At 46.0% G+C, this 24,537-nt stretch overlaps 2 non-coding genes and 1 pseudogene across 2 annotated transcripts; all 3 read right to left on the bottom strand.

Annotated features, from left to right (window-relative positions):
* Positions 1–113: 113 nt before the first annotated feature.
* On the bottom strand, positions 114–267 carry LOC149254623 (5.8S ribosomal RNA). Its single transcript, XR_016267465.1, has one exon. It is a non-coding gene; the product is annotated as a 5.8S ribosomal RNA (ribosomal RNA).
* Positions 268–2,937: 2,670 nt separating this feature from the next.
* Positions 2,938–4,750, bottom strand: LOC149254624 (18S ribosomal RNA). Its single transcript, XR_016267698.1, has one exon. It is a non-coding gene; the product is annotated as an 18S ribosomal RNA (ribosomal RNA).
* A 2,821-nt stretch (positions 4,751–7,571) lies between these two features.
* LOC149254625 (18S ribosomal RNA) lies at positions 7,572–9,231 on the bottom strand (annotated as a pseudogene).
* Positions 9,232–24,537: the final 15,306 nt, after the last annotated feature.

Consider the following 24,537-nt stretch of genomic DNA (forward strand, 5'->3'; position numbering starts at 1 on the left):
CGCACGCCACGAAACATCGCTTGAGGTATTTCAGCTGACCGCACCGCATAGGGCACGGACGACCAGCCCCGCTGCTCCCTAGCATATTGCAGGGAGCTCGTTTGAATGGGATGTGACGACCAGACAGACGTGCCCTCGATCGAGGCCTCAGGCGCAAATTGTGTTCAAAAACTCGATGATTCACGGGATTATGCAATTCACACTAAGTATCGCATTTCGCTACGTTCTTCATCGTAACAAGAGCCGAGATATCTGTTGCCGAGAGTCGTTTCCATGTATTACCAAAAAATCAGCCACAAAACTGAATAGGGGCACCCCCCACAACAAATGTAAGGCCAAGGGGAAAAAGGAGGAAAAACACATGAGAGAAAGAGAAATAAAGGTGTCTAACCCCCTCACAGGGGGAGGCTCGAATAGAGGACAATCTCCCCCAGCCCCACGCCCTCGCAAAAAGGGGGGAAATGCGTGGAACAACGATCGAGAAGGACTAGGGTGGCCACCCTGGGAGCTCGCACTGCTTTTAGCCCTTCCCCGACACCAGCCCACAACAATTCCCCCTTTTCTCTGTAGAGCTAGGGACCGAAAGGAAGAAAAGGGTAGAAAACAAAGCACAAACAAAGAACAAGCCTCCCAAAGCCCTGTGCCTTTGATAAAAGGGGGGAATTGAAGGGGACGACGATCGAGAAGGACTAGGGTGGCCACCCCGGGAGCTCGCACTACGTTTCGTCCTTCCGGAACACCAATCCACAACAATCCCACCTTTTATCCGTAACGCTAGGGGCCACGAGGAAGAAGGGAAGAAAACAACAAGAGAGAAAGGGATATATCAACTGTGGCTACCGGCTCACAAGGGAAGGCTTCAAACAGAGAACAAGCTTCCCCAACCCTGTGCCTTCGCAAAAAGGGGGGGAACTGTAGGGGACGACGATCGAGAAGGACTAGGGTGGCCACCCTAGGAACTCGCACAACTTTTCGTCCTTCCCGAACACCAATCCACAACAATCCCACCTTTTCTCCATAAAGCTAGGGGCCAAAAGGAAGAAGGGAAGAAAAAAACATGAAATAAAGAGAGATATCAAACGCGTCCGCCGGATTACAGGGGGAGGCTCAAACAGAGAACAAGCTTCCCCACCCTCGTGCCTTCACAAAAAGGGGGGGAATTGTAGGGGACGGCGATCGAGAAGGACTAGGGTGGCCACCCTCGGAACTCGCACTGCTTTTCATCCTTCCTGAACACCAATCCATAACAATCCCAACTTTTCTCCATAAAACTAAGGGGACAAAAGCAAGAAAGGAAGAAAACAACAGGAAAGCAAGAGATATCAAACATGGCTACTGACTCACAAGGGGAGGCTCAAACAAAGAACAAGCTTCCCAAACCCCGCGCCTTCAGGAAAAGGGGGGAACTGTAGGGGATGGCGATCAAGAAGGACTAGGGTGGCCACCCTGGGAACTCACACTACTTTTCATCCTTCCCGAACACCAATCCACAACAATCCCACCTATCCTCCGTAAAGCTAGGGGCAAAAGGAAGAAGGGAAGAAAACAACACCAAAGAAACAAAGATCCCGAGAAAAGAGAGAAGCTCAACAGCACCCCGAGTAGATGTCTGCTAACCAAAAAGAAATCAAACAAGGCACCCAATCAAAAAAGCGTCCCACCTCTTCACACCCTCCCACATGCATTCAGCACAACACCCTTTCGAGCTTTACAACATAGCAAACAACCAAGCAAATAAATCACAACCTAAAATTGACCAATAGAAAAGACAAGGGCCACGATGAGACCAGTGTCTGGAGCACGTCACTGAGAGGCAAACAACCCCCCAACCCAGCGGCACAAGGCTTCAAATGACAAATAGACTGCTGCCAATAACACAAACCCACCCCGCCATTGCACCCCTCCGTGTACAAAACACCCAAAAACCTTTCCAGCGAGAGAGTCAACGGGGGTCAAAGAATCAAACTCCAAAGAGGAGTTGTCACGGGCCGACACTCAACGCTGGAGAAAGCCGCGGGCCACAAATACATCGATGGTGCAAGGCCACTAGAGAGAGGGACATTCGCAAAGCGCACACCACGAAACAAAGAAATGACGCAAGTCCCACAAAAAACCCACAATCCAAAGGGAGGAACAAAGACACAACCCGCTACTTCTTTTTCCCTCAGAAGGGGAGTGGGTCACGAGAGGACGAGGAATTCCCTCGACAGTAGAGGCACGAGATAAGATTGCCACCCTCATGTCGGTCGGCAGGGAAAATTGTGATCTCGATGGAGCTCAGACGAGGGATGGGTTTTTCATTACCTCGACACCCAACCCTTCCACGAGGGCATGTCGAGGAATGGTCAGGAGGGACTAGGGTGGCCAACCCAATGGGTTGAACCGCTCTTCATCCATCCCATACTAACCGCACCCTGACAATCTCCCCTCACGGAAGGTTTGAGCTACCAGGCGCGCGTGCAACCACTCCCTCGACCCAACCACCAGCGAAAAAGATCACCCAAGCAACACATCAACTGTCGCCGCCTTTTCGAGAGAACCAACTAAGGAAGCCCGCACCCTTGGCCCATGCCTTCCAACGAACAAAATACCGAGCACCGCCGCTACGAATGAGTCTGAATTTATCCATCGTATTTACCGAGCACCTCAACTCTGCAGCAACCATGCCCAGCCGAACAGATCGTCGGAAGGGCTCCCAAGAAACAAGCTTCCAGACCCCCTGCAGAAACACATTGGGGGGAAGAAAAACAAAGGATGGGTGGGACAAGCACAAGCATGGCTTGCAAGCACACACGAAAAAACAAGCGTTACCTCGAGACAAGCAACCAACAATGTTCCCGCCAAACACCAAACCCACTCCCCTAGAGATGCACCACAAAGTCCCACATTGCAATCGAAACCCAACCAACCCGAACCAAAAAAGAAAACCCCTGCTATCAATGATCCTACCATAGGTTCACCTACAGTAACCTTGTTACGACTTCTCCTTCCTCTAAATGATAAGGTTCAATGAACTTCTCACGACGTCGATGGCGGTGAACCACCATTGTCGACGCAATCCGAACACTTCACCGGATCATTCAATCAATAGGAGTGATGGGCGGTGTGTACAAAGGGCAGGGATGTAGTCAACACGAGTCGATGACATGCGCTTACTAGGAATTCCTCGTTGAAGACCAATAATTGCAATGGTCTATCCCCATCACGATGCAATTTGAGAGGATTTCCCGATCCTCTCGAACTAGGAATAAAAACTCATTGGCTGCATCAGTGTAGCGTTCGTGTGGCCCAAAACATCTAAGGCCATCACAGACCTGTTATTGCCTCAAACTTCCATGGCCTAAACGACCATAGTCCCTCTAAGAAGCTGGCCGCGAAGGGGAACCTCTGCGTAGCTAGTTAGTAGACTGAGGTCTCATTCGTTATCGAAATTAACCAGACAAATCGCTCCACCAACTAAGAACGATCATGCACCACCACCCATAGAATTAAGAAAGAGCTCTCAACCTGTCAATCCTTGCTATGTCTGGACCTGCTAAGTTTCCCCGTGTTGAGTCAAATTAAGCCACAGGCTCCACTCGTGGTGGTTCCCTTCCGTCAATTCCTTTAAGTTTCAGCCTTGCGACCATACTCCCCCCGGAACCCAAACACTCTAATTTTTCAGAAGGTGCTGGCGGAGTCCTTAGAGCAACATCCACCGATCCTTGGTCGACATCGTTTATGGTTGAGACTAGGACGATATCTGATCATCTTTGAGCTCCCAACTTTCATTCTTAATTAATAAAAACATCATTGGAAAATGCTTTCGCAGTGGTCCGTCTTTCATAAATCCAAGAATTTCACCTCTGACATTGAAATACGAATGCCCCCGACAGTCCCTATTAATCATTACTTCGGTCCCGAAGGCCAACACAATAGGACCAGACTCCTATCACGTTATTCCATGCTAATGTATTCAGAGCATAAGCTTGCTTTGAGCACTCTAATTTTTTCAAAGTAACAGCACCAGAACCGTGACCTATCCAATTAAGGCCAGGAGCATGCCGCCGACAAAAGGGACAGAAGGGCAGGTGCACAATGAGTAGGCGGACCGACCCTTACAACCCAAGATCCAAATACAAGCTTTTTAATGGCAACAACTTAAATATACGCTATTAGAGCTAGAATTACCGTGGTTGCTAGCACCAGGATTGCCCTCCAATGGATCCTCGTTAAGGGATTTAGATTGTACTCATTCCAATTACCAGACTCGATGAGCCCAGTATTGTTATTTATTGTCACTACCTCCCCATGTCAGGATTGGGTAATTTGCGCGCCTGCTGCCTTCCTTGGATGTGGTAGCCATTTCTCAGGCTCCCTCTCCGGAATCGAACCCTAACTCTCCGTCACCCGTCACCACCATGGTAGGCCTCTATCCTACCATCGAAAGTTGATAGGGCAAAAATTTGAATGAAGCATTGCCAGCACAAGGACTGTGCGATCCGTCGAGTTATCATTATTCACCGGAGAAGCAGGTAGGCCCGCGCCAACCTTTTATCAAAAAAATGCATCCCTTCCAAAGAGTCAGGACTTGGTGCATGTATTAGCTCTAGAATTACTACGGTTATCCGAGTAGTATGGTACCATAAAAAAAACTATAATTGATTTAATGAGCCATCCGTAGTTTCACAGTCTGAATTAGTTCATACTTAGACATGCATGGCTTAATCTTTGAGACAAGCATATGACTATTGGCAGGATCAACCAGGTAGCACCCTCCCACTTCAAAGGGAATTCTGAGCGATCTCTTAATCAGAGCCAACCTGAACACCCATCAAGCCAAAGATATGTCAAAACATCATGTAATATTTTTATTCCTTGCACCTCTTGCATCCCAAGAAGGAAGCACACGCAACATGCCAAGGACATGGCGAACAAATGGGCAGACCTGCCAAGCCACAACGCACCAAGTCCACTTTGGAGTTTTAGCCATGGCCCAACCAACAAGAAAATGAGCGATCACTCAGCCACTCCCTTAGAAATGCCTCCACGCCCCGCATCGAGGCCACCTAGGAGTCCACCCGGACAGCAGCAATGATGGACCTCGATCGCATGATCACCTGTGGTAGCCTCAATGCAAAGGAAATGGAAGGAAACAATAAAACAAGACCAACTGAGCCCACAATCTCTCTTAGAAATGTGCCCCCGGACCCTCCACGCCACGCATCGAGGCCACCTAGGAGTCCACCTGGATAGCAGCAATGGTGGACCTCGATCACTTGACCGCATGCGGAAACCACGATGCAAAGGAAAAGTAAGGAAATAAATGCAAATCAAGAGGCTCACTACACAATACAAGAACATATCCAAATAGGAGGAGGGATCGGGCAGCTCCGCACCCCCCGCACCCTACGTACAGGCAACCTAGGAGATTTCCCACAGCTTTACTGACTGGACGATGAATACTTTTCCCCTACGGCCACCTCCACGCAAAGGAGGGAGGTCGAAGTGTTCCACCTTGAAATCCTTCTTCCAGATAGCCCCCACCATCGACATAGCAAGCCTCCTCCCCATTGGACCAGGAGCGCATACACAATTGAAACAACAAATGCCCATAAACGTTGTGACTTAACATTTCCAACCGCAAAAGCCTGCCACGCATGCAAGATGCAAGGGAAAATCTGACCCCTCGATCAAACATATGGGCCAACACATCTATCAAAACCTCAAAGCCAACGCAACCACAAACGATGTGCAATTTGAAAGGAATGCCAAACCTTGACTTTACAATAAGGAGAATAGCGCCTCACATCGCCCGACGGAAAAAGTAAGCAAGAGGGAGGGTAGGTGGTTTACAGCCAAAACCCTTCCACGTCCCTCTTAAATGTATGCATCTCAACCAACAATGCCAACACGGAAACAGTACAAGCACAAGACACCGGCACCATAAACAGCTGAACAATGAAGAGGCTAGCCAGCACAAGGAGCCACACCACAACAACCCATACAACTCCCAAAACTTGGAGCAGAAGGGGAATTGTTCACATATGCCTCCTGGGAAAAGCATGGCCAACATTATCGCTCATGCGCTACTGAGTGGGTATGGAGAGAAGATGAAAATCGGACACCCTACAAACGACCCAAGGCCATTCTTGAGGCAAACTCGAAAAAACAACTCAATTACCAACCCACCTTTCAGACGAAAAGCAAAACTCTTCGCACCAAATAGGGAGGAGGTGAACAATATAACGAGGACCCAATTTCAATGCAGCCACAAATGCTTGCCCAACCCAATCAAAATTCTCTATTCGCAACAACCGAGGGGCACGATAGCGACATACGCATGACAAAGTTTTGGGGCTTCCATCTGGGACTGCAACAACGAAGGCTCAAAGGAGCGCCGAGAAAACTTTCAACATTCTTATCGTTGGGATGGGGAAGAGGGACGGGGATGAGCATGGCCCACATTACTGCTCATGTGCTACCGAGTGGGGATGGAGAGAAGACAAAAATTGGTTGCCCTTCAAATGACCCAAAGCCATCATTTGGGCAAACCCGACAAAGCAACTCGATTACCAACCCACCTTTCACATGGAAAGAAAACCTGTCATCGGTATCTTTTGGAGGGGCAAGAGGGGGACCAAGGTGAGCCAAGGAGCCACACCACAACAGCCCATACGGCTCCAAGAACTTAGAGTGCAGAAGGAGAATTGTTCACGTGTGCCTCCCGGGACGAGCATGGCCAACATTACCACTCATGCGCTACTGAGTGGGGATGGAGAGATGATGAAAATCGGACACCCTACAAACAACCCAAGGCCATCGTTCAGGCAAACCCGAAAACACAACTCGATTACCAACCCACCTTTCACACAGAAAGAAAACCTGCCGCTGGTATCATCTGGAGGGGCACAAGGTGACCAAGACAAGCCAGGGAGACAAACCACAACAACCCCTACAACTCCAAGAACTTAGAGAGAAATTTTCCACATATGCCTCCCGGGACGAGCATGGGCAACATTACCACTCATGCGCTACCAAGTGGGGATGGAGAGAAGATGAAAATCGGCCACCCTACAAATGACCCAAGGCCATCGTTCAGGAAAACGTGAAAACACAACTCGATTACCAACCCACCTTTCACACAGAAAGAAAACTTGTCACTGGTATCATCTGGAGGGGCATGAGGGGGACCAGGATGAGCCAGGGAGCCACACCACAACAACCCATATAGCTCCAAGAACTTAGAGAGCGGAAGGGGAATTGTTCACATATGCCTCCCAGGACGAGCGTGGCCAACATTACCGCTCATGCACTACCAGGTGGGGATGAACAGAAGATGAAAATCGGTCGCCCTACAGATGACCCAAGGCCATCGTTCAGGCAAACGCAAAAACACAACTCGATTACCAACCCACCTTTCACATGGAAAGAAAACCTGTCGCTGGTATCATCTAGAGAGGCACGAGGGGGGCCAGGACGAGCCAAGGAGCCACACCACAACAGCCCATACAGCTCCAAGAACTTGGAGAGCGGAAGGGGAATTGTTCACATATGCCTCTATTGTGGAGGTAAATCCGCTCTTTGGATAGAGGTGATCCCTACTAGCCCAAATGGGGTCAGTGATGTAGTCAACATCAGTTGATGACACACGCTTACTAGGAATTCCTCGTTGAAGACCAATAATTGCAATGGTCTATCCCCATCACGATGCAATTTGAGGGGATTTCCCGATCCTCTCGAACCAGGAATAAAAACTCATTGGCTGCATCAGTGTAGCGTGTGTGTGGCCCAAAACATCTAAGGGCATCACAGACCTCTTATTGCCTCAAACTTCCATGGCCTAAATGACCATAGTCCCTCTAAGAAGCAGGCCGCGAAGGGGAACCTCCGTGTAGCTAGTTATCAGACTGAGGTCTCATTCGTTATTGGAATTAGCCAGACAAATCACTCCGCCAACTAAGAACGATCATGCACCACCACCCATAGAATCAAGAAAGAGCTCTCAATTTGTCAATCCTTACTATGTCTGGACCTGCTAAGTTTCCCCGTGTTGAGTCAAATTAAGCCACAGGCTCCACTCCTGGTGGTGCCCTTCTGTCAATTCCTTTAAGTTTCAGCCTTGCGACCATACTCCCCCCGGAACCCAAACACTCTGATTTCTCAGAAGGTGCTGGCGGAGTCCTTAGAGCAACATCTGCCGATCCTTGGTCGACATCGTTTATGGTTGAGACTAGGATGGTATCTGATCGTCTTCGAGCTCCCAACTTTCATTCTTGATTAATGAAAACATCCTTGGAAAATGCTTTCGCAGTGGTCCGTCTTTCATAAATCCAAGAATTTCACCTCTGACATTGAAATACGAATGCCCCCGACAGTCCCTATTAATCATTACTTCGGTCCCGAAGGCCAATACAATAGGACCAGAATCCTATCAAGTTATTCCATGCTAATATATTCAGAGCATAAGCTTGCTTTGAGCACTCTAATTTTTTCAAAGTAACAGCGCCAGAACCGCGACCTAGCCAATTAAGGCCAGGATCATGCAGCTGACAAAAGGGACAGAAGGGCAGGTGCACAATGAGTAGGCGGACCGACCCTTACAACCCAAGATCCAACTATGAGCTTTTTAACTACAACAACTTAAATATACGCTATTGGAGCTGGAATTACCGTGGTTGCTAGCACCAGGCTTGCCCTCCAATGGATCCTCGTTAAGGGATTTAGATTGTACTCATTCCAATTACCAGACTCGATGAGCCCAGTATTGTTATTTATTGTCACTACCTCCCCATGTCAGGATTGGGTAATTTGCACGCCTGCTGCCTTCCTTGGATGTGTAGCCATTTCTCTGGCTCCCTCTCCTGAATCGAACCCTAACTCTCCGTCACCCATCACCACCATGGTAGGCCTCTATCCTACCATCGAAAGTTGATAGGGCAGAAATATGAATGAAGCATTGCCAGCACAAGGACTGTGCGATCCGTCGAGTTATCATTATTCACCGGAGAAGTAGGTAGGCCCGCGCCAGCCTTTTATCAAAAAAATGCATCCCTTCCAAAGAGTCGGGACTTGGTGCACATATTAGCTCTAGAATTACTATGGTTATCCGAGTAGTATGGTACCATCAAAAAAACTATAATTGATTTAATGAGCCATCCGCAGTTTCACAGTCTGAATTAGTTCATACTTAGACATTCATGGCTTAATCTTTGAGACAAGCATATGACTACTGGCAGGATCAACCAGGTAGCACCCTCCCACTTCAAAGGGCATTCTGAGCGATCTCTTAATCAGAGCCAACCTGAACACCCATCAAGCCAAAGATATGTCAAAACATCTGTTATAGACATTTTTTTGCCTTACAGCTATAAGCATGAAATGTCCATAATTCAAGGGATCCAAAGTCCGTAAATATGTTGTTACAGCTCCTAAAGGAACAAGGTCAACCAATGACAGCTTCTCCCAGAAGTTCTCCACCAAAAACCACTCAGAAATAGTCAATTCAGGATCAATTCAGAGGCTCCACTAGCTGTCTGCGATGAAATGCAGAGATTACACTGTCTAGGTGCATTGCAACGCAGGTAGAAGCACTACCAGGGTGTGCTGAGCGGGAAATGACAAATGGAAAGTTCATTCAACGAGGTGGAAAGACCCTGGAAGCTTCTAGAATCTTCCTCAATGACACTTGCATCAATGAATTCGACTAATGATGAGTAAGAGGTTCTCAACCTCCAAGTGGAAGCAAGAACTGACAGAAAGAAGCCACAAGTCAAAACATAAGCTGACTCATCCTCTCTACTTACATCTATATATGGATCTCTCACCCAGAGGTTCAGGAGGCTGGAATTTTGTACTTTGTAGAGAATTGCTGTTGGTTTGAGATTGAGATTAGCACATTGGGTGATTTATGCTTTGTTGGAGGAGAGGAAGGGATTCCTTTGCTGGGAGGTAGATGCTGGATCAGAACTCACTTGGTTGTATCTCCTCTTGGACTTTATTATCATATCAATAAACTATTTGAGTTTCTCCTACATGTTGTATACCAATGATGTTTTGTTATGCTTACATGTTTAGCTTAATCTGATCTTGAGCTTTTTATGAATGTATATCTGTATCTTTGTGTAGTTTCTCTCTCTTGTGATCTTGCAGGAATTCGGTTAAGCTGGGCCGGTGAAGGAGCAAGAAGCTGGGAGCTACTGAAGAAGAGGAGTGATTTGGATCGACAAACTAGCGAAAGATACAGGTTAGTTAGATCCTCCTTCCTCACTTAGATTTCATAAAGAAGAATACTCAAATAAGTTTACTTGTTTGTTGCTAAGGCACTATCACCTCTTAGAGTGGGATAGGGGCATTCCGAATTGGATACTTTTCCCAACAACAACATCATGTAAAACTTTTATTCCTTGCACCTCTTGCATCCCAAGAAGGAAGCACACGCAACATGCCAAGGACATGGCGAACAAATGGCAGACCTGCCAAGCCACAATGCACCAAGTCCACTTTGGAGTTTGTAGCCATGGCCCAACCAACAAGAAAATGAGCGATCACTCAGCCACTCCCTTAGAAATGCCTCCACGCCCCGCACCGAGGCCACCTAGGAGTCCACCCGGATAGTAGAAATGATGGACCTCGATCGCATGATCACCTGTGGTAGCTTCAATGCAAAGGAAATGGAAGGAAACAAAAAAGCAAGACCAACTGAGCCCACAATCTCTCTTAGAAATGTGCCCCTGGACCCTCCACGCCACGCACCGAGGCCACCTAGGAGTCCACCCGGATAGCAGCAATGGTGGACCTCGATCACTTGGCCGCATGTGGAAACCATGATGCGAAGGAAAAGTAAGGAAATAAATGCAAATCAAGAGGCTCACTACACAATACAAGAACATATTCAAATAGGAGGAGGGATCGGGCAGCTCCGCACCCCCCGCACCCTACGTACAGGCAACCTAGGAGATTTCCCATAGCTTTACCGACTGGACGATGAATACTTTTCCCCTACGGCCACCTCCACGCAAAGGAGGGAGGTCGAAGCATTCCACCTTGAAATCCTTCTTCCAGATATCCCCCACCATCGACATAGCAAGCCTCCTCCCCATTGGACCAAGAGCGCATACACAATTGAAACAACAAATGCCCATAAACGTTGTGACTTAACATTTCCAACTGCAAAAGCCTGCCACGCACGCAAAATGCAAGGGAAAAGCTGACCCCTCAATCAAACATATGGGCCAACACATCTATCAAAACCTCAAAGCCAATGCAACCACGAATGATGTGCAATTTGAAAGGAATGCCAAACCTTGACTTTACAATAAGGAGAATAGCGCCTCACATCGCCAGACGGAAAAAGCAAGCAAGAGGGAGGGTAGGTGGTTTACAACCAAAACCCTTCCATGTCCCTCTTAAATGTATGCATCTCAACCAATAATTCCAACACGGAAAGAGTACAAGCACAAGACACTGGCACCATAAACAGCCGAACAATGAAGAGGCTAGCCATCACAAGGAGCCACACCACAACAACCCATACAACTCCCAAAACTTGGAGCAGAAGGGGAATTGTTCACATATGCCTCCTAGGACAAGCATGGCCAACATTATCGCTCATGCACTACTGAGTGGGTATGGAGAGAAGATGAAAATCGGACACCCTACAAACGACCCAAGGCCATTCTTGAGGCAAACCCGAAAAAACAACTCAATTACCAACCCACCTTTCACACAAAAAGCAAAACTCTTCGCACCAAATAGGGAGGAGGTGAACAATATAACGAGGACCCAATTTCAATGCAGCCACAAATGGCTGCCCAGCCCAATCAAAATTCTCTATTCGCAACAACCGAGGGGCACGATAGCGACATACACATGACAAATTTTTGGGGCTTCCATCTAGGACTGCAACAACGAAGGCTCAAAGGAGCGCCGAGAAAACTTTCAACATTCTTATCGTTGGGATGGGGAAGAGGGACGGGGATGAGAATGGCCCACATTACCGCTTATGTGCTACTGAGTGGGGATGGAGAGAAGACAAAAATTGGTTGCCCTTCAAATGACCCAAAGCCATCATTCGGGCAAACCCGAAAAAGCAACTCGATTACCAACCCACCTTTCACATGGAAAGAAAACCTGTCACTGGTATCTTCTGGAGGGGCACGAGGGGGACCAAGGTGAGCCAAGGAGCCACACCACAACAACCCATACAACTCCAAGAACTTAGAGTGCAGAAGGAGAATTGTTCATGTATGCCTCCCGAGACGAGCATGGCCAACATTACCATTCATGCGCTACCGAGTGGGGATGGAGAGATGATGAAAATCGGACACCCTACAAACGACCCAAGGCCATCGTTTAGGCAAACCCGAAAACACAACTCAATTACCAACCCACCTTTCACATAGAAAGAAAAACTGCCGCTGGTATCATCTGGAGGGGCACAAGGTGACCAAGACAAGCCAGGGAGATAAACCACAACAGCCCCTACAGCTCCAATAACTTAGAGAGCAATTGTCCACATATGCCTCACGGGACGAGCATGGGAAACATTACCACTCATGCGCTACCAAGTGGGGATGGAGAGAAGATGAAAATCGGCCACCCTAAAAATGACCCAAGGCCATTGTTCAAGAAAACGCGAAAACACAACTCGATTACCAACCCACCTTTCACACAGAAAGAAAACCTGTCACTGGTATCATCTGGAGGGGCACGAGGGGGACCAGGACGAGCCAGGGAGCCACACCACAACAACCCATATAGCTCCAAGAACTTAGAGAGCGGAAGGGGAATTGTTCACATATGCCTCCCAGGACGAGCGTGGCCAACATTACCGCTCATGCGCTACCAGGTGGGGATGGACAGAAGATGAAAATCGGCCGCCCTATAGATGACCCAAGGCCATCATTTAGGCAAATGCGAAAACACAACTCGATTACCAACCCACCTTTCACATGGAAAGAAAACCTGCCGCTGGTATCATCTGGAGAGGCATGAGGGGGGACCAAGACGAGCTAGGGAGCCACACCACAACAGCCCATACAGCTCCAAGAACTTGGAGAGCGGAAGGGGAATTGTTCACATATGCCTCTATTGTGGAGGTAAATCCCCTCTTTGGATAGAGGTGATCCCTACTAGCCCAAATGGGGTCTAGCAACAGTCAAACAACACTAAGACGCAGGTTCCTAATTGCAAATCAAAGACCAATGATGAGGGCCTACCTGGATTCCAACGCTAATATTTGTAGAAGATTCATTGCTCCCGTTCCTTTGCTCCGGCCGGTCACAATCCCCACTCGTGAACGGACACCTGCACATGCAAAGAATGACACAAATACAAGCATAAAATCCAATAGATGCAACTATATATCAGTCAGAAAGGATATAACTCAATCATCACTACAAAGACAATAAGAGTGGAACCATAATGATAATCGTCTATTATTGATAAACAACAAAGAAGAATAAAACCATAGTTCTGACATCAAATCCTTCTTTGGCTGGGTGATCAGCAGCACATGCCTTGCAAAGCTTGTTGGGAATGGGGAACAAGCCTCTCTCTCCTTGGTTACTTGGACAAGAATCTCCTTACTTAAGATTTAGCCTCATGGGAATGAATAAGGCTCCTTGTAGCATGAACTTGGCAATTCTCAGACTTTGAGACTTAGAATTTGGAACTTGGAGACTCTAACTTGTCAAAGGAAAAAGGACAAGATTTTATAGATAGAGGAGAAGGAGTTAGGGTCATCCACAAGATTCATGGGATTGGCTTTATCACTAAGAATCTTCCATGAGAAGTAGAGAACTACTTTCCTTCTATGGAGATTTGAAGCCCAACTGAACTAACTCAAGATGGAATCAGTTCATGAATAGGTTAGGAATAACCTTCGTAAGTTTGTTTGTTAAAAACTTTACCCAACTCGGCTGGCGCGAGTGCGACTCTAAGACAGAGCGCCAACTGGCGCGCCCTCTTTGGAGGATTTCCCCCATTGGCATGAGTGATACACAGTGGAACCGTGCCAATGGAGAAAGGGCTATTTTTATGGGTATTTTGCAGAAGGTGTCTTCAAGGCATATGAAGTACATACTCAAGGGGATACAATGCAAGTGTTTTCAAGTTATGTCACTTCCCACAAGTCCTGGAATAAGTCCTCCAATGTACGGGAGAATGGGTAACAGGGACGGTGACAAATTACTATGTAACAGATGCCCCCTAAAGCATGAGGACCGAGATAGAGAGAGGGGTGAAATGCTTTACAAGAACATGGCCAACTGAAAACACTGCTGCCGGAGAACCTGCATGAAGAAGTACAACTGATATCTCAATACATGATGTATGTGGTATGGGTGCAACCATCCATAGCAGAGTACATAAAAATCTGGATCCAAGGTATGGATGCAGCCATCCAGTAAGGATCGATAAGTAGACTCAGGCATGGTCGCAGCCATCCAGTGAATGAATCATGTAATGATCATAATAATCCACAAAATCGCAACCTAGATCTCAACAGAAAAAATCCAGGGTCTTGCGCTCCATCTCGACCCGAACAAAGTACAAGTTCAAGCATGAAAATATGGGAGTCAAAGTCAAACATGCAAGAAAATCGTCTGATTACCAGTTAATGATGAAAACTGTTAACAGACGCGAGAGGTACCACCAATAATGACAATGGTCCTCAAGGTACTATAGGTACAATCTACGGCGTGCGAATCAGTGAGCCGACATCGAACACCCATAGAATCATTCGATCAAAGGCCAATGATGAAAACCTCGCGTCGAACACAAAGAACCTGCCATTGAGGCATGCAGGCTCCAAGGCACCTGAAGGGAGTCTCTAGGTCAACTTCCTGGATAATGAGTTGAAGTCGACAGGAAGTGACCTTGATCGAAGGTGGGCCATAATGTTTCCCACATCATCAACACGAGACAGAGAAGGATAAGATGTTTTGTGTGATATATCAGAGGGAGGTTGAGTATTCTGCAGAGGTCAACTTCTCTTGAACATATTGGCGGCACGACAGTGGACTTGGTAGTATTTGACATCAAATGATCAGGGGTCATGGTGACAAGGCAATGAGCAAATGAGAGGTCAAACAGGATAACCCAAACCCACAGAGGCAAGTGTAAAAACAAGATGAGATGTCCCCACCCAGACACGAATGCATACAAGTGCCATGTTCAAGAGCGACATACTGCCGACATGACAATGATTGTGGTTCCATTTTCCCCACCATTTCTGGGGAGTACCCCAGTTATTTTTTATCAACAAGCTTGACGGGGATAGCATATGCTTGTAAAGCATCATTTCGACGGAATCCAATGTCATCAAGCTTTAATGAGCATGATAGAGGAAAAACTCAGCATCTTTTCATGTTTAGAGAGTTTGAAAAGACAGCAAAAAATTAAACTCCAGGGGGGTCCTTTTTCGTAAAGTTGTGTCTCTCGAGCCCGAAAAAGTAGAAAACAATGCTTGAAAGAACCGCCCGATCATTACGATTGAGGAGTACTTTTCATGATTTGTGACTTCGACCTGAAAAAGTAAAAAAGCGACCGAAATCATGTCGTTTCATAACCATTAACGAGCCTGAAATGACAAGGGCCCGACAATCTTTTCGTCTTTACACGGTCGGAAAAGAGTTTAAAGACAACCACCTCTCATTTACCTTTAACGAGTCGAGAGGACCAACTTGGCATTCTTTTCACATTTAGAGAGTCAAAAAAGAGCAAAAAGGTGACTCCAAAGTGACTTTTTCGTGTATTTATCGAGTCCGAAAAAGTATAAAATACAACTCATTTCATCGCCTAAGCCATACAAACACCTGCACAAGAAACCAATGTAAAATCCATTTTCCACACAAATATATATTAAAATATTCATAAAATGACTTCTAAAACCTATTGAGGGTCAAAAAGTTATAAAATGGGTGAAAATGGTAAAACAAGAAATTACTTTTCACTTTTACCTCTTGAGAGTGACATTAGTGCTTTTTGTGTGCAATCTTCAAGCGTCAATTGCGACAGATCCAGTTGACCATTCAGAGTGTCGTCAGTGTCAGGTAAGAGGCCTCTCCCTTTGCTCCATTTTTGTTCATTTCAAATTTGTTTTAAATTGCTTTTTCATCCTTTATGGGAGGGACTTAAAAAATGAGGGTTGCGCCCATTGGCGCGGGTTTCGGGCACGGACCCGTGCTAATGGGGCTACTTTCCCTAAAGGCATGCACCCATGGGCACGACTGTTTTAGAAACAGTCGCGTCAATGGTTGCGTGGGGTTTTTGCTCAAATTTTAACGGTTTAAAGCAATTTTCACTGCATTTTTAAAATTTCCAAGGATTTAATCCAATGTTTTTGATCATCTGGACGTAGAGAAATGATCAAAATGGAAATCCAGTGGAAGGAAAGGGAGCATGACTAGGTAGACACATTGGCTTTAGCAGATGAGGGCTGCATGGAAGCTCTCAAAGCTTGTGGGCTCAAGAATTTTTTCCTACTATCCTATTTATGAGCTCAGCCAGAGCTCTTGCAGTATTTGATCAACTTATGGGACAAACAGGAACAGGTGTTCTGAATACGAGACCAAACATTGGAATTAGATGTATCTGATGTCTAATTCCTTACTGGATTGTCGCGACGAGGGCCGGTGCCCTGATTGACTGGTAGCAGGCCATCTGGAGAGAAGATGGAAGAGGTAAAGGCTCGAGTTTGCCCAGGGGCAGGATATGGGTCGAGCAGCGCGAAAGTGGATGTCCCCACTGTTGAGGACCTGACACTCAGAGCTTTACTATTCACCATTACATGAGATGCGAGGGCACAGGCGCCCCACGAAGCTACAAAGAACCACCTGATCTTGGAGATAGAGTGCCTTAGTCTAACGGTCTTCAATTGGCGTCAACTGTGATGACCAATATGAAGAGGCAACTAACGAAGGCCAAGCGCGGTAAGCTGCAACAATTTGGGTACGGCTCCATCTTGGTGACGTTCTTCTTGGAACGTGTGCCACTCTTCTAGGTCCAAGGGGCCCTTATTCCTAATCTGGCACCTCGAGAGCCGAGGTTGGCTCGTTGGGCAGCACTGATGCCGAGAGTGGGGGGCGGTCAACAGATGTCATTCAGACCTGAGTTTTTTGGGTGTCTTCACCGCCAATTGATCATGGTGGAGGACTGGCTGTATGAGGGGATAGACTTCACCAGTGACCCTGACCTCCCACTGCCAGAGGGAGAGGACTGGGACGAGGAGATAGGTATGACCTCATTTTAATTTTGTGTTTTATGATTTTTTTTGTTAATACATGTTCGTTCTAACGACAGTTGTATGTGTATGCAGATGTTGGCCCAGTGAGACCAGCCGGCATGTCCCCTATTTCACGGAGAAACCAGCCTACAGCTGACCCTCAGCTAGAGGGTGTCGAGGGAGGAGAGTTGATCCAGAACCTCAAGGGGCTTGCCCGGGGATTCCAGACTATGCCCGGCTGGCAAATGTCCCACTGGCGTACCAAAGATATACAGAGGGAGTGCCCAGTCACATCCACCACTACTTGAAGCGCCTAGTGCATGCGGTGACGTGCTATCATGAGCACCACAGGGATTAGACATCTAGGGTTTATTTTCATGCATATTTTTTGAGAGACATGTCGTCTCCGAATGTATCAAGACGAACATGTATATTTTTTGAGCTATGTGATGCACGCTGTGCATACATTTTGACACATATATATACATATACATATGCCTATTTTGGATGGATCTTTTACATGTGATGATGTTTTTATATGCTATGCAAATATCTAACACAAATGTAATCTAATGTATCAGTTGCATAACACACGACCCAATGCGAAATGTATTTAATCACATATTTTATTTTTACGCAAGCTTAAAAGCACATATGCAAACTATGCTTGGAAATGGATTTTATTTTTATGCAAGCTTAAAAGCACACACATGCAAACTATGCTTGAAAACAAGGGAAAACGGGCATGCCCCCCAGCATGATGTCTCAATTTGAGGTACATGCCCCCAAAGCTTTAGTCCATTGAAAATGGAGTGAAGGTTGACAATATTGTGATAGCACTCGAATTGCACGAGCTCATGTTTCATTATTTTAACGAGGTTGACACACTTAAGAGAACTATCATCGTGATACCTAGTTTCATTTGTTAAGGAGCTTGACACAGGATAAGAATTATGCTCCGACCAGACCCAGTTTCATTTTTTTTAAAGGAGCTTGATGCAGGAAAGGAACTATGCTCTGAAAGAAATTCATCATAATGAACAGGAAGTCGTCGCTTCCAAGAATGGCACTCCCGGTGGAAGGACAACATCTTGGAAGTCAGGACCCAATGCCCCCAGGACATTATGCACGACGACATCATCATGGGATACAGGCACGGGGTAGGTAGCCACGTAGTTGACCTACGGTGGGGTAGACACAACCGGTGGATAAAAACCAGGAGGGGTTGGCAGCTACGCAGGAGGCACCGGGGGACTAAAGAATGATAATTTCCCTATAGTCATGATTCTTCCATTGTGTGGAAAGCAAACCACACAAAAAAGCGAAGAGACAAGGTCCCCCTTGGCATAAACATAGTCACGGCCAAGGAGAAGACTGAAGTCTAAAGCACCTTGGACAACTAGCACGTCCATATAGATGGTTTTGCCTCCCAAAGTAATAGGAAATTTCAGGAGGACCCCTAGAGGTTGACTAGTTCCCCTATCAAATGCTAATAGATTCTGTGCGACCGGCCCAAGCTGCGGGGAACCTAAAGCTTTCCAAGTAGTGGATGGCATAAGACTGACAAACGCACCTTCATCCAAAATAGTGCCAGGTACTGCCGTATCATAGGCAAGTACTGCAATCTGGAAAGGCACATGGGATGGAAGGCGGAAAGCAGTCAGGTGTCTCCAGTCGAAGAAGATGGCCAAACTATTGGTGGGGGAATCGTATGATTGCCCCCATGCTCTATAGGAACCGAAGAAGAATTTTCGGAAGCATCTGGGATAGGAGAGTCACTTCTGGACTCAGGAGAATCTGAGGAGATGAGAAGAGCATGGGCATGATGCTCTTCTGAATCAGAGTGATCGACGGGTGGTGAGCTCGAGTCGACACTCTTTTCGACCAATGGTTGGTCTGGAATAGGCTTGGCACAGCCTGGTAGGGAAGAGGAGCCTGGACAAGAGAAGAATCTAAGTCAATCTCTTTGTCAACAGGGAGAGGGTCTAAAGAGAGCCTCTGATAACCAATAGGAAGTTGGGGTGTAAGACTTTCCAAAACAGCGAAAGCTTTATCCATGAGCAGACAAAGGTGAAGGGGATGATTGCCCTCACATAATCTACAGGGGATTTGAATCTTCCCTTTCTTCTGAATGTTGTTAGTTGATAGGATGGTATCGCCATGAGATACAGAGGATGATGAGGGACAAGTCAGATCACGAGACCATACTTCAAGGATCCTGGGAATGCCAGGACAATCACGAAGAAGGTGGTAATCCTTGCACAATATACAAGGAAATTTGACCTTCCGCGGAGGAGCAGAAGGTGGCTCGACTTGAGTTGTACTTTTAACCTCTCACTTAGGAGACTTCTTCTTCTTCGTCTTCTTCTTCTTCTTCTTAGCCACCTGGTTACTTGAATCTAGACTTTCACCAGGCGAAGTAGAAGATGAGGACATAGAAACAGGCAAAGAAGGGGAGAGGTCCACCTTAGAATCAACATGATGTTGTTCGGGTGGAGGAACTGATTGACCAGCAGTTGAGACAGTAGGGACCAGAGAGGTTGAGAACAACCAAACAGTTAACCCAGGAAGGGACAACGTTGCCATGTAAGGAGCGCCAACATTTCCAAAAGGAGGGAAATGACCAGGATTCCCATCAGAGGGGATGCCTGGGTTGGTAGATTCAGGGAAGGTTGCCATCGAAAATGAGAAAGAACCCTACTCAAGCTAACACAAACAGGATCTAACAGGGTAAATGTGAATCGTGGCTGAATAAATTTTAAGACGCAAGGACTTAACTTGACCTTTTCATTTTTTAAGAGTCGAGAAAAGGACAAAAAGATGACTCTAGTCGGCTTCGAATGTTTAATGAGCCTGAAGTGACAAGTGCTCAGATGGACCTTTTCTTATAGGGAGTCCAAAAAGGAATGAAAGTGACTACTCTGGAGAGCTAGGCAAAAGGATTTATCAAACAAATCCATAAAACTGCATATACACCTTGGCAGTCATATGAAAACCAAGGACTTTCCGTACGACAGTCAATCTTCCCGAATGCTTTGTTTAGTGCGTTACGGCTGTTGTTGGGAAAATTATCCAATATGGAATGACCCTATCCCACTCTGAGGGTGATAGTACCTCAGCAACAATCAAAGCAAAGCTATTCGAGATTACTTCTTTATGAGATGTAAGAGAGAGTAGAAAGAGATCCACTAACCGTTGCCTTCCGCTAATGATTGATCCAATCTCCCCTCTTTGCTGCTTGCTCCCAGCTTCTTGCTCTTTCACTGGCCCAGCTACACCAAGATCCTGCAAAATGACAAGAGAAGGAAACTACAAGAAGCATACATTCATAATTGATTCAAGGATTAGAATAAATCAAATATACAAGTATCAATACACCATTGAGACACATGCATATAGAAGAACTTCAAATGCTTTATTAATGGAAGAAGTAAAGTTCAGGAAGTGATACAACCATAAAAGGCCCAATCCAGCATCACCTCCCAACAAAAAGAAATCTCCTCTTCACCTCCTTCAAGAAAATCACCCAATAGTTCTATACTCAAACCAACAACACTTCCTTACAGTCACAAGATTCCAGCCTCTTTAGACCTCATGAGAGAGCTCTATATATAGGAGTTTTGGAGAAAGGATGAGTCAGCTTGAGGCTGGCATGAAGCTGACTAGTGTCCTCTCCCACTTCAGTTATTCTTCAGTTCTTGAATCCACTTGGAGGTTCTTGCTTCCACTTGGAGATCTAGACCCTCTTACTCATCACCAGTCGAATTCCTTGATGCAAGTGTCACTTTGGAAGCTTCCTGGGCTCTGACACCTTGAGGAATGATTCTGCCACATGTCCAAACTCGTTCAACGCAGGTAGCTAGTGTTGGAGTTGACATTCAGCGCAGGTAGCCAGTGTAGCAGTTGACATTCAGTGCAGGTAGCCAGTGTAGCAGTTGACATGATCCAGAATTGGCTTGTTTTTGAGTGTTTTCAGGTGGAGAACTGTTATTCAGTGCTGTGGTTTCCTGACCTTGTTCCTCTAGGGGTAGGAACAACATGTTTAGGGACTTTGGATCCCTTAGATTATTGACATTTCATGCTTCATGCTGTAAGGCACAAAAATGTCTATAACAACGGCTTGTAAGGCGGTAGGCACGACTTCCTATGGATAAAGGATGATAACCTAGTGGGGTCTCCCCATACACTCGACGGTATGTGGGAGCTCAAATCCGTACTAGACCACTATTGCATCACGGAAGGAGGAATCACCCAACCTTGAGTGAAACAAAAGTGACTAGGTTTAACGACGCTGGAGCACGTCTCTAGCCTAGACCTCTAAATGTGTGCGTTATGTTCCAATGCGTTGTTAGATTCATTTAGTTCATTTTAAAGTTGATCTTGTATTAGGTTTTATTTTTCAGGCCTTACCGTATGTAATCTCTCAAAATTCCCTAAATGCAAACTACATGCCAAAATATGTCATTTCATTCGATGAATTCTAGTTACAAGAGGGTTTGAGAGCTTTCACGCAAACGAAATGATCAAAAAACAAAAAAGAACTTCCCTAATGCATCTAATGGAAATTAAAAAACTTTTCTTTAAGATCACTAATCACTAATCAAAATGAAAAGTTCTAATTCTCATTAACTAATACAAAGAAAAAGAGATTTTTTCTTTTGTTGATGGAAAAGTGCATTAAACAAACTTTGAGAAATGACAACAACCAAATTCTATTCAATACAAGAACATTCAGCTCCCTAAATCACCAAGCAAACCTCCAAAGAACAAGAAAAATCCCAAAGAGACCAATGAGCCATGTAATCTAGGCTCAAAGTGAGACGAAGCAGAATTCAAGTGAAAGCGAAGCAAGTCACCCAAATAACACAATAAAACGATTTACAACCACCAAGCAAGTGCAAGGGAGTAATCAAAGAATCGACTGGACCGCTAGAAGATCAAAACACCTGAGGAAGGCTCGACACACAAAGCCACTAGATGCCCTAGGGCTAGAAATGTGAAATCAATAGAAAAAAGAAAACACCCAAAGGGTAAAGATCAAAGCCAGTCAAATCATACTCCAACACACTCAAGTAGTCTAAAAATGGTAACCATAACAATAACTAAGCTCAGAGAGCTCACAGCCAAGCAAACTTCAAAAGTTCCCAGGCTTGGCGCGGCTATCAGGCTGAAACTAGCGCCTTTCAGGTATTGGCATGGGTTGTCAATGTGCAACAAGTGCCAACTGGCGCGACTGTAACTCTATAAAACAACGCCAGCTGAGTTTTCTATGGAAAAATAAAAACAAACGAGCCAAAGATAAGTCAACAGTACCCAGGTACACCAAGGGGCAAGAAGCAACACAAGGATTCAACCCAGAAAGCTAATCAAGAAGGAGAAACCAAGAAACAACCAATAAAAAAGGCAAGTCCCAAGCCGTTCAGTTCGTAAACCAAACCAGAGATGGACTGAAGTGGCATTGATCTACTTTTCTAATGCGGAGAAATAGCATTTCGAAGGCTATCTGGCCGTACTTCAGGCTCCGTCTAAAGTTTACAAATCAAACAACAAGACAAAACAAACAACAAGGCAAAAAGCCAACTCCCTAGTGGAGTCGCCAAATTGTTGTGGAGGTTAAACCCCTCTCCGGAAAAAGGCGATCCCTACTAGCCCAAATGGGTTCTAGCAACAATCAAACAACGCTAACACGTAGGTTCCTAATTGCAAATCAAAGACCAATGATGAGGGCCTACCTGGATTCCAACGCTAATATTTGTAGAAGAGTCGTCACTCCCGTTCCTTTGCTCAGGCCGGTCACAATTCCCACGATCCTCGTGAATGGATACCTGCACATGCAAAGAATGACACAAATACAAGCATAAAATCCAATAGATGCAACTATATATCAGTCAAAAAGGATATAACTCAATCGTCACTACAAAGACAATAAGAGTGAAACCATAATGATAGTCGTCTATTATTGATAAACAACAAAGAAGAATACAACCATAGTTCTGACGTCAAATCCTCCTTTGGCTGGGTGATTAGCAGCACATGCCTTGAAAAGCTTGTTGGGAATGGGGAACAAGCCTCTCTCTCCTTGGTTACTTGGACAAGAATCTCCTCACTTAAGATTTAGCCTCATGGGAATGAATAAGGCTCCTTGTAGCATGAACTTGGCAATTCTCAGACTTTGAGACTTAGAATTTGGAACTTGGAGAATCTAACTTGTCAAAGGCAAAAGGACAAGCTTTTATAGATAAAGGAGAAGGAGTTAGGGTCATCCACAAGATTCATGGGATTGGTTTTATCACTAAGAAGCTTCCATGAGAGGTGGAGAACTACTTCCCTTCTATGGATATTCCAAGCCCAACTGAACTAACTCAAGATGGAATCAGTTCATGAATAGGTTAGGAATAAACTTTGTAAGTTTGTTTGTTAAAAACTTTACCCAACTGGGCTAGCGCGAGTGCGACTCTGAGATAGAGCGCCAGCTGGCGCGCCCTCTTTGGAGGATTTCCCCCATTGGCGTGAGTGATACACAGTGGAATCGTGCCAATGGAGAAATGGCTAATTTTTATGGGTATTTTGCAGAAGGTGTCTTCAGGGCATATGAAGTACATACTAAAGGGGATACAATGCAAGTGTTTTCAGGTTATGTCACTTCTCACATGTCCCAGAATAAGTCCTCCAATTTGCGGGAGAAGGGGTAACAGGGACAGTGACAAATTACTGTGTAACAACCTCCCAAGACGAGCATGGCAAACATTACCTCTCATGCGCTACCGAGTGGGGATGGAGAGAGGATGAAAATCGGCCACCCTACAAACGACCCAAGGCCATCATTCAGGCAAACGCAAAAACACAACTCGATTACCAACCCACCTTTCACACGGAAAGAAAACCTGTCGCTGGTATCATCGGGAGGGGCATGAGGGGACCAGGATGAGCTAGGGAGCCACACCACAACATCCCATACAGCTCCAAGAACTTGGAGAGCGGAAGGTGAATTGTTCACATATGCCTCCCAGGACGAGCCTGGTTAACATTACCGCTCATGCACTACCGAGTGGGGATGGAGAGAAGATGAAAATCGGCCGCCCTACAAATGACCCAAGGCCATCGTTCAGGTAAACCCAAAAACACAACTCAATTACCAACCCACCTTTAATACGGAAAGAAAACTTGTCGATGGTATCATCGGGAGGGGCACGCGGGGACCAGGACAAGCCAAAGAGCCACACCACAACCGCCCATACAGCTCCAAGAACTTGGAGAGCGGAAGGGGAATTATTCACATATGCCTCCCAAGACGAGCCTGTCCAACACTACCGCTCATGCGCTACCGAGTG

This window comes from Pinus tabuliformis, chromosome 7, assembly GCF_031772625.1.
Source record: "Pinus tabuliformis cultivar Carrire ecotype Pingquan chromosome 7, CPIR1, whole genome shotgun sequence".
Classification (NCBI taxonomy): domain Eukaryota; kingdom Viridiplantae; phylum Streptophyta; class Pinopsida; order Pinales; family Pinaceae; genus Pinus; species Pinus tabuliformis.